Below are 10404 nucleotides of genomic sequence, written 5' to 3' on the forward strand. Positions count from 1 at the left end.
ATTTAAAACTGAAAACCAACGGGACTTTGCTTCCTGGTCATTTGGACACCTCTAAAAGAGGGACTTGAACACCAAAGTGGTGCAGTCCCACCCAACAGTACTTGCTATTTCTTGAGGTGAACTAACAGGAAGTTACTCTTCTGTGTAACTTCCACCACTAAGTCCTTCCTGAAACAAGAAATTCTCATATTCCAAATATTCTTCCCTAGTATCTACCCTGTTGTAGAGCATCCCCTGGGTTTATGGAATGTGAAAATTATATCAGCTGCTCCTTCCCCTTTCCCAAGGGCTCTTTTAGCTGATGGTATTCAGGAACTCCAACATACCTAAAATAATCCATGAGAGTACAGGTTTTCTCCCCCTCCTTCATCTACCAGACCAGCAGCATAGCCTCTACTTCCATATAGCCTAGCTGGAATTTGAAGTCTGGGCTCCAGGAAGAAACTGTTCCCAGTCTGGCAGGCTCAGCACACTCAGCTCCCATGACCTTCCTAGTGGTAGGAAGTGCCCAGCATTACAGCAAGTTTCCAGTCTGAGATCTTCCCAGGCTCTGTCCCAGGCTCTGCAGGGTCTCTGGTTATTGTCAGGCCTATGGCTGCTGTTTGTGGCCATCTCAGCTGCCATGATTGCTGGGCAATCTGTTTGTTTACAATAGGGAAAACCATTGCACACAGCCTGGAGCATCCACTCCCAGCCTGTTTCCTTTGGTAGAACACTGCTGGTCTGGATCAGCAGCAAGGCCCTGGAGCTGGGCTGTCATGGACCAGGAGAGAAACTCTCCTGAAGCACAGGAGCATGGCCAGGTGAGGATCCTGTCCCAGCACAACCCAGGAGCCCTGGAGCAGTGCAGCTCCCAGGAATCCTTGGGTCCCAGCAGCCTCTGTGCCTTGGCTTTGCTCCCCTGGGCTGGCTGAAAGCAGGAGCATCAATCAGGTGCCCAGCAGGTAAGTTTGCTGCCTGCCTTCCTCATCCTGCTCTGGGGTGATTAATGGTTTGGGGGAGTGCTCTGTAACTACGAGACTTGGAGTTCTGGTAATGAGGCAGACAGTTAATCATTCTGGACATAGTGCTCCCTCACTGCGTGGCAGAGGGATTTACCTGGGGTTGGGTGAAGTTGTTAAGACATGATTAGGTGGCTGAGCAGTTTAGTCTAGTCTGAGAAACATTCACTAAAAATCCTTTTGTTTGCTGCCAAGCACCACTTATCTGCAGAAAGTAGCTCATGTCATGTCTTGATGTGTCCGTACGAAGCATCACTCAGCCATGGGGCATTCCCCAGAGCCTTGCTGTCTGGCAGGCTTGTGAGTTGCTCAGGAGGAGCCAGGTAGGAATTGTTCTCCCTTCCCAGGGTGATGGTGCTGCACTGTGTCTTTCCCAGAGCAGTTATTTCAACACAGCTGCTGTTCCCTTTGCTGGCAGTGGAGCTGGTAAGAAATGTTTAAAGTTAAGTCAGTTGCTTCAATTTTTGGGCTAGGTTTGCTCCAGTGTTTTATTTATGTTTCTGGAGTGGATGAATGTCCTTGGTATTTATTTTTTTTACTGCTGATCTTTTAAAAACAAAACAAAAAGGAAGCTCTTCTGCAAACAGTTTGTCTGGTACAACATGAGCATTGTTTGCATAGAGCAAACAGCGCAGCATTGACTTTACAACATGTATGCAAAGGCAGGGAAATGATTCCCACAGCAGAATACATCCATCTTTCCATGGATTCATCCACAAATATGTGCCTCCAAGCTGGCTGTCACCACACAAAGGCCATGAGATGCAAGAGCACAGCTGTCAGGTTGTGCTGCAATTGTTTTGTTGGGATTGCAGTTACTAGGAGAGCACATGTGTGCACCTGCATGAAAAACAGGAGTGCAGAAGTTTGGCTTCCGTAAATTAGATCTGACTTTTGAGTATTTAAGTAGAACATAACTGTGAAATAGTGTGTGGCAACTTCTAATGGAAAGCAGCCCCACCCTGAGACATCACTGGGCTGCAGAACCATCAGCCCCTTGTTCTGTCACTGAAATTCACTGAAAACCAAGTAAAACAAAACTCCTTAACACCAATGTAGTGCTAAGAAGAGGCATCATTTATTACAGGACAAGCTCCACCTAATGTGCACATGATTCTCTACAAGTGCATTGCTTATATACAATCACCACATGCATATTATAAGTGCCTATTACCATAAAACCCTCCCCATGCTCCCAGGTTCAGGTTTTTTTATAGCCTTGTTTTGGCTGCATTCTTAAGCCAGATGTTTTAGGAATTCAATAGGTCCTCGCTGAGAAAGCAGCTCCTGCATACCCCATTTCTTTTTGCTAAAAGTACAAAGGCACAGCACAAATTGGGTTAACCCTTTTGGTATCAATTCCCTCCTTTGAAACATCTCAAATTCCTTAAGGCCATTTGATAAGTTCCAACTCAATTTCTATCTATAGTCACCTATATTCCCACAAGATTATGACTGATCATTTTGCAAACACAACCAATAGCAGTGCTGATAATTATTACAACTACAATCACAGTTAGGATTGTTTCCAGTGTTCCAGCCAGCCCTCCTCTCAGGGACCATCACACTATTCCTTGAAGAATTTTATTGAACCAATTAGTTTCAGGATAGCTTTGCTATCCTCAGCAACTGCCCATATTTTGTGGTCTTTGGAGATCTTCTGTTACATTTGGGATGTGTGCACAACAACATTCTCTATCCAGTTTTAAATATCCACAGCCCTTTGTTCTTTGGTCAGCAATAGATCTAAGGCCATTCTCTTTTGTTATGTCAGATTATCATATTGAATCACCATTGACAGATTTATAGGGATAATTCCCCAAGGAATAGGTTCCCCTGCTGAACTGGGGATAGGGAGGCAGTCTGTAATGCTGGACAGATTGTGCATCTTACCAAACCCTTGGATTCAAGTCAATATTAAATTTTCTTATTCATTTTCTTTCAAACTAAATTTTCTTCAATATTAAATTTTCTTCAAATTTTATCCAGAAAAACATTATAATAATTTAAAATTATTTTTTAAAATTTAAAAAATTAAATTAATTTAAAGTAATTTCAATTTTAAAATAATTTAAAATAAAATAATTTCAAATTTAAATTGTTTCAAGTTCTTTTATCTCCACCTAAATATAAAATAATTCCCATGAATATTAGTCTATACATTTCGCTGCTCATTTGCAGATGTCTTCAACATTTTCTGCTGCAAGGGTCTGGTGTTTTCCACAATTCAGTCTGAGTCAGAAGTCCTCTTAATTTGGGAGCAATGAATCCAGGAGTTAATTCCTTTCACTTTCACAGCTGGTCTTGTAGTCAACAGAACCAGAGAAGGTCCTTTCCACTGCTCCTGAAGTGGCTCAGGTTCCCAGATCTGGATGTGTGTGTGATCCCCAGGCTGAAATGAGTGAACTGGGGTGTCTAGGGTAAGAGGTTCTGAGAGAATGACAAACCTTTTTTGTTCATTCAAGGGTTTCCCTAATAAAATTAAATATTTTTCTATTTCCCAATTCTCAATTTGTTCCTCAGATCCAGAGGAAGTTGCAGCAGAATATGATCTCCCAAACATCAATTCATACAGGCTCACCTTCAGGTTAATTTGGGGCTGTACTCTAACTCATAGCAAGTCTGGTGGTAACACCTGTAGCCATTTTAAGAAAGCTTAAAACATTTTGCCAATCTGTCTCTTTAAAATCTGATTCATTCACTCAACCCTCCTGCTAGACTGCAGTCCCCATGGAGCATGTAAATCCCAACTTATACCCAACTGCTTACCAAGTTGCTGTAATACTTCAGATATAAAATGGGATCCCCTATCAGATGACATCCCAATAGGAACCCCTAACCAGGGTATGATCTCTTTGAAGAGTACCTTGGTGACTTTCCTGGCCTTGTTGGTGCAGCAGGGGATAACTTCTGGCCACCTGGAAAAAGTGTCCAATAAATAATACCAGGAGATACCAGTATGATGTGGTAGCTCAGGAAAAACAATTTATCAGTAATTCCTGAGGGTGTTTCCTCTATTAGTGATCCATGGAGGCAGTCCTTTTGAATTAAAAATAATTCAAAGGATTATTTTTAAGACATATCAGGCATTTTTCTGTAACAGACTTGACACTTTTTGTCATAGGGACACTGGTATCTGAGTCCTTGGACCAGTCACCATAGCACTGATTCCCCAGTGGGTTTGCTGGTATTTCTCCTTGACAATTTACAACATTACTTGGGGTGGGACTATGATCTCATTGTTCATCCTCTCTATTTTGGGATTTTAAATCTGCCTGACTATACCCAGGGCTAACTTCTGGGAGTGAAACAGCCTTCTTAGGTATTAATGCCAGGATGCCTTGTTGTGCAACGTCTTGTGCAGATTTATCTGCAAGTCTGTTTCCTACAAGAATTTGGGACTCCCCACACTCACGTGCCCTGAAATGTAGTACAGATACTTCTCTGGGCAACTGGGTGGCATCAAGGAAGGACAATATTTCTTGTGTTTATTGATCAAAGATCGCTGTGCTGTTAATAGGCCTCTTTCCTTCCATATGGTCCCATGGGCAACTCCAAAAGCATATTTCAAGTCAGTCCATATGTTCATTCCTCCTCCTGCTGCCAGTTCCAGGGCTCTTCGCAGCACTATGAGCTCTGCCTGCTGTGCTGAGGTGTCCATGGGCAGTGGTGCAGCTTCTATTACCTTGGCTGGTGTTACTATGGCATAGCCAGCTTTTTATTTTCCATCTTGCACCAAGCCATCTCCTTCTGTAAAGAACTCTGGATCTTCAGTTGGTGCATCTTGTAGGTCTAGTCAGCTTACACAAACTTGTTCAACTGTGTGTAGGCCATCGAGGGTCAGCTGCTCCTCTCCTTGCATGGGGATGTTCAGGACTTGGGCTGGATTTACCACTGTGGTTACTTTCAACTCCACATCTTCTTGCTCCACTAGAACAGTCTGATATTTCAGCATACAGCTTGGGGAAAGCCAATGCTCCCCTTTTTGGCAAAACACAGTGTGTGAAATGTGCACTACTATCTTTTGTCCCAAAGTCAATTTCTTGGCCTCTTGGATGAGGAGAACAGTCACTGCCACAGCTCGCAGACATTGGGGCCATCCCTGACTGACCTTGTCCAGTTGTTCTGAAAAGCACCCCACAGGTCTCTTCAAGTCTCCCACCTTCTCAGCCAGAACTCTGAGGATGAGGTGCTGTCATTCCTGCCCAAAAAGCTCAAAGGGCTTTGTTAAGTCTGGAAGTCCTAAGGCGGGTGCAGACATCAGGGCCATCTTTAGGTGACAGAATGCGTGTTCTCCCTCAGGAGTCCAAATCAAAGGTCCTTTGGGGGCCTCCTTTAAAAGCTCAATGATTTGACTAAAAGTCCATTAATTTAAAACCCACAATCTTCACCATCCAGCCACAGCCAGGAATGCTGTTAAATCTCAGGCAATTGCAGGATGGGGTACTTGGCAGATGGCCTCTTTTCTGTCCATTCCCAATTTCCACTGTCCTGGTATTATTTCAAACCCTAGGTAGGTAACTTCCTGCCTCATGATTTGAGCTTTTTCCCAAAATACTTTGTAACCTCCTTGGCCTAGGAAATTTAGAAGGCTAATAGTCAATTCCATGCACTTTTCATTAGTAAGATATCATCAACACATTGCAGGACCAACCCTTCAGGGTTCTCCCTTTTTCCAGGTCTCTAATTCTTTTGTCAGCTGGTTCCCAAAAATCGTTGGACTATTTCTAAATTTTTGTGGTAACACAATCCAGGTAAGCTGAGTCTTCCCACCAGTTTGAGGATTTTCAAAGGCAAAAATGCCCTGGCTTTTCTTATCAAGAGGTATGCAAAAGAAGGCATCCTTCAAACCTATCACTGTAAACTATTGCTGACATTCTGTAAGGCATGTTGACAGGGTAAAGGGACTGGCTAGAACAGGGTGTATATCCTGAAATATTTGATTGACTGATTGCTCACAGGTCCTATACCAACCTGTGTATTCATCCCAGGCTTTTTAACTGGCAAAATGGGAGTGTTCTGACGTATATACTATCAATAATCCAAATTCTCTTAAATTTTCTATTAGACTCTGAATTGCCCTGCTAGATAATAACTTTAAAGGATACTGTTTCTGTTTTACTGGTTTTCATCCAGGTTTTAGGGTAACACTTACAGGCTGAGCTTGTTGGGAATGGCCTGGAGCTCCACTGGTCCAAGTCAAGAGTGTTTTACTGCATTTTCTGTTGTTTCTGGTATTCCTCCAGAATTGTCTGGTTCCAGTGTTCCCTGCAACATAAAAGTCCTTGCCTTGATGGCTTTAGTCTCAAGCACCAATAATTGCATTTCTCCATGTTTAAACAAAATCCATGCCTCCAATTTACTTAGCAGGTCTCTTCCTAACAGAGGAACTGGACATTCAGGCATATATAAAAATTGGTGTGTTATCCACTGTTTGTCAAATTTAAAGTTAATGGGGTTAAAGAATGTTTGGTTCTCCTCTTTCCCTGTTGCACCAACAACATTTACAGTTCCTTGCTTTAATTTTCCACGATTTGTATTTAATACCGAATAAGTATTTACCATACAATAAACTATTTTATATAATATAATAAACTACTAGAAAGTCATTATATTTATATAAGTAAGTCCAGATATATAGTTTATATAATAAACTATTAGAAACACAATTTTCTCTTTGCCCCAGCTCTGCTGTAAGCAGGGGCTCAGCTGGGGCTCTCACTCGCGGTTCCCGTCACTCCTGATGGAGGGTTAGCTCGGAGCGCTTGGGCCCTCTCAGGTTCTTGGGGCATTCCCGTTTCCAGTGCCCCAGTCCCCGGCAGTAGGCGCACTGGTTGGGCTGCAGCGCCCCGCGGGCAGGGCCCCGCTCCGTCCTGCGCTTGAACAGCGCCCTCTGCAGGGCTGCGCTCAGCATTGCATCCCTACATCGTTCTCTTTTTTTCCTTTCCACCTCCCGTTTCTTTTCTCTCTCCTCCCTTTCCATTTTCCATTTCTTTTTTCGCTCCTCCCACTCAATTTCGCGTCTCTTGTCTTTCTGCTCATTCTCCTTTTCTCTCTCCCGGATCTTGTTTTCTTCCTCTTCTCCCCTATTATTAAAAGCTATCCAGGCCACTTGTAATAGTTCACCCAGGTCACGAGACTCTGCTCTCTCCAGCTTTTGTAACTTCTTTCTAATATCCGGTGCTGAGTTCCCTATGAAAATGGAAGCCAGCTGTACAGCTTCCTCTGGTTTTTCTGGATCAATATTAGTGTATCTCCTGGCAGTTGCCCTTAGGCGTTCCACAAAAGCAGTTGGAGTCTCATGTGGTTCTTGTTTCACCTCATAAAGTTTAGACCAATTGATTGCCTTTGGCATTGCATGTCTAAAGCCAAATAATATCCATTGTTGATATTGTCCCAGAAAAACCCTCCCCTCCTTTGTGTTAGGGTCCCAGTGGGGGTCCTGGGAGGGAAAATGCTCTTCCACAGCTCCTGGTAGCACACCTGCTGTTCCTATCCTGTCCACCTCTCTCCTAGCAGTCCTGAGTACCATCTCTCTTTCTGTGGAGTCTAACAGGGTATCTAATAGAACTTGTATAACCCCCCAGTCCGGGTTCTGGGTCTTGAGAATGGTTTCAAATACTCTAGATACTCTCTCTGGATCTTCTCTGTAGGGCCCTGCCAGTCTCATCCATGCCTCGAGATCGACTGGGGAGAAAGGTACCTTCACCACTACCAGGCTGTGAGATCCCACCCCTGTCCAGAGCTGAGCTATGGCCTCCTGCTTATCCCCCTCCTGCTTTTCCACCCCCTGCTCCCCTCCCTCCAGCTTTCTCACCCTCTGCTCCTCTACAACCTGCTTTTCCACCCCCTGCTCCCCTCCCTCCAGCTTTCTCACCTGCTGCTCCCCTTCTTTCTGCTTTCTCACCCCCTGCTCCCCTCCCTCCAGCTTTCTCACTCCCTGCTCCCCTTCTTTCTGCTTTCCCACCCCCTGCTCCCCTCCCTCCTGCTTTCTCATCCCCTGCTCCCCTTCTTTCTGCTTTCTCACCCCCCGCTCCCCTCCCTCCAGCTTTCTCACCCCCTGCTCCTCTACAATCTGCTTTCTCATCCCCTGCTCCCCTTCTTTCTGCTTTCTCACCCCCTGCTCCCCTCCCTCCTGCTTTCTCATCCCCTGCTCCCCTCCCTCCAGCTTTCTCACCCCCTGCTCCCCTACCTCTTGTGTTCTCACCTCCTGCTCACCCTGGATTCTCCCCACCACTGGACTTGAAATTAACTCTTGCTCATCCCCTCCTTGTGCTTTCCCCTTATCAGGCATACCCCAATTCTCTATGCCCCTGTCTCCTGCATCTGGTGCCTCTATCATTTCTACATCATCCTCCTCCCATCGGCTGTGGCATTTCAAACAGTGATGCCCAATACTACAAGAGGAGCAACATTGCTTTGATCTCCTATCCTTTTCCTCTTCCTTTCCAAAAGCTAACATGAGAGAGTTTGACAGGCTGGGTAAGCACCCCCTTCGCAATTCCAGATGGTCTCTTAAAGTAAAGAACAGATCTACGTAAGGCATCTCACTCCACTTCTCCTCTCTTCTACAAAACAGCTTCAGCTGTAACATGGTGTGATAATCTAAGGTGCCATTCTCCGGCCACTTCGCCTGATTGTCCAGTTTATACAGTGGCCACCAGTGGTTACAATATTGGATTAGTTTGGACTTCAGTAGCGAGCCTCCCCCTATCTTTTCCCAGCGGTTCAATATACATTTCAACGGGGAATTCGGGATATCATTTCCCACTCTAGTTTTAGAACAAACCGCCCCCATACTGAATAATACAAGTATATAACAACGTCCAGAAAGCGAATACAACGATTACCTGGGCGCGGGGAGTCCCCGCGGCTGGTTCTGGGCTGCAGCGGGCGGGTGACACTACCCAGGCGCTGGAGCAGGCAAGAACCCGCCGGGCCAGGGCAGGGCTGTTGTGCTGCGAGTCTGTTGGGCTTGTTCTCTTCTCCTCCTCCTCCCCGAGCTAAGATGCCGGCGGGGGAACGGGGGAGCTGCAACTGGGGGTGCCCCTGCCCGCCCGCCCGCTCCCACGCGGGCCGGGAATGCGGCGCGCACTGACACGAGAGGGCGCTTCGCGTCCACAAATGCGATTTCAGCGGCGCACACAGAAAACAAATCAATAATCGATAGCACACACCCCCCGACTGCTTCGAAAACCCAACAGTCAGTTACGTTTCAACACTCTTCCAGTTAACGAGCTTTATTCACAGGCGTCCCAGTGTTGATTTTAGAGGCCGGCAAACTGAAATCAACACATAACCCGCTCACACGCACACCGCCAGAGACCAAAAAGAATTCAGAGTATCTAAGAGAACTCCACCACAAAAGCGGGTACAGCAATGTTTTGGCTCCAGTGTTACGAGCCTGTTTTTTTTCTCCTCGGCCAGCTACAATAGTGCTTTAAGTTTCCTGCTCCAGGGGAACCCCTCGGAGGGAACTGGAACCCCCTAGTCCTGAGGGACTGGAAGCCCAGTAGTCCTGGGGGACTCGAAGCCCCAGACGGTGAGCTTTCCCAGGGACTTGAACCCTGCTGGGTGACTCAATCCCCTCACCAGTAACTCTGTGAGGGGATTCGTACCCCTTGTCAATAACCCCAAGATAAACAATTTAAACTATGCCTTTACTCACCCCAGGGATCTCGCCTCGAGCCCCTGACGGTCTGAGGCCGAGGTTCTCCCCGAGAACCCCTCGGTGCCGGCTGGAGATCTGTCGACTGCAGATCCGCCGAGGCTCAGAGGCGAGCTCCTTATCTGGGTGGCCAATAACTGTCAGCGAAATTCTCCAAAAAGCGGGTAAAATAAAACCCCTTAACACTAATGCAGCGTTAAGTTTATCACAGGGCTGGTGCACGGGGGATAAGCTCCACCTGGCGTGCACACGATTCACTACAAGTGCATTGCTTATATACGGTCGCTGCGTGGGTATTAAAATTGTTCATTACCATAAAACCTTCCCCACGTTCCCAGGTTCCGTTTTTTCTATAATCTTGTTTTGGCTATAGCTGCATTCCTAAGGCAGATGTCTTCCCCTTATCTTCCTTCTGTCCTTGATGAGAAAGCAGCTCCTGCATATCCTGTTTCTTTGCTAAAAGTACATAGACACAGCAGAAATTGGATTAACACTTTTGTTACCAGTCCCACGACAGGACTGAGAGCACATCTCTGCACCTGACAAGGATTTGGGTTGGAAAGGATAAAAGAAAGAGTGCAGGAGATGAGGAAGGGAGAAAGGCTCTGTGGAAAAAAGGACCAGCCAGACTGTCCTGTGTTACCAGCCTGATGGGCTTTGCCAAACAATGAACACCAAGGTTTCTGAACAAATGACAAGTATTTATTTTATACTGAAGAAAAAGGAATTAAGATG

The 10404-nt window shown here is 45.8% G+C and overlaps 1 long non-coding RNA gene across 1 annotated transcript; it reads right to left on the bottom strand.

The window, feature by feature from the left end:
* Positions 1 to 3139: 3139 nt before the first annotated feature.
* On the bottom strand, positions 3140 to 9744 carry LOC121363913. Its single transcript, XR_005956799.1, has 3 exons — positions 8852 to 9744; positions 6157 to 6269; positions 3140 to 3393 (listed from the first exon to the last, which is right to left on the bottom strand). It is a non-coding gene; the product is annotated as an uncharacterized LOC121363913 (long non-coding RNA).
* Between the last annotated feature and the right edge of the window lie 660 nt (positions 9745 to 10404).

This window comes from Pyrgilauda ruficollis, unplaced genomic scaffold (assembly GCF_017590135.1).
Source record: "Pyrgilauda ruficollis isolate IOZ18807 unplaced genomic scaffold, ASM1759013v1 scaffold77, whole genome shotgun sequence".
In the NCBI taxonomy this organism is placed as follows: Eukaryota; Metazoa; Chordata; class Aves; order Passeriformes; family Passeridae; genus Pyrgilauda; species Pyrgilauda ruficollis.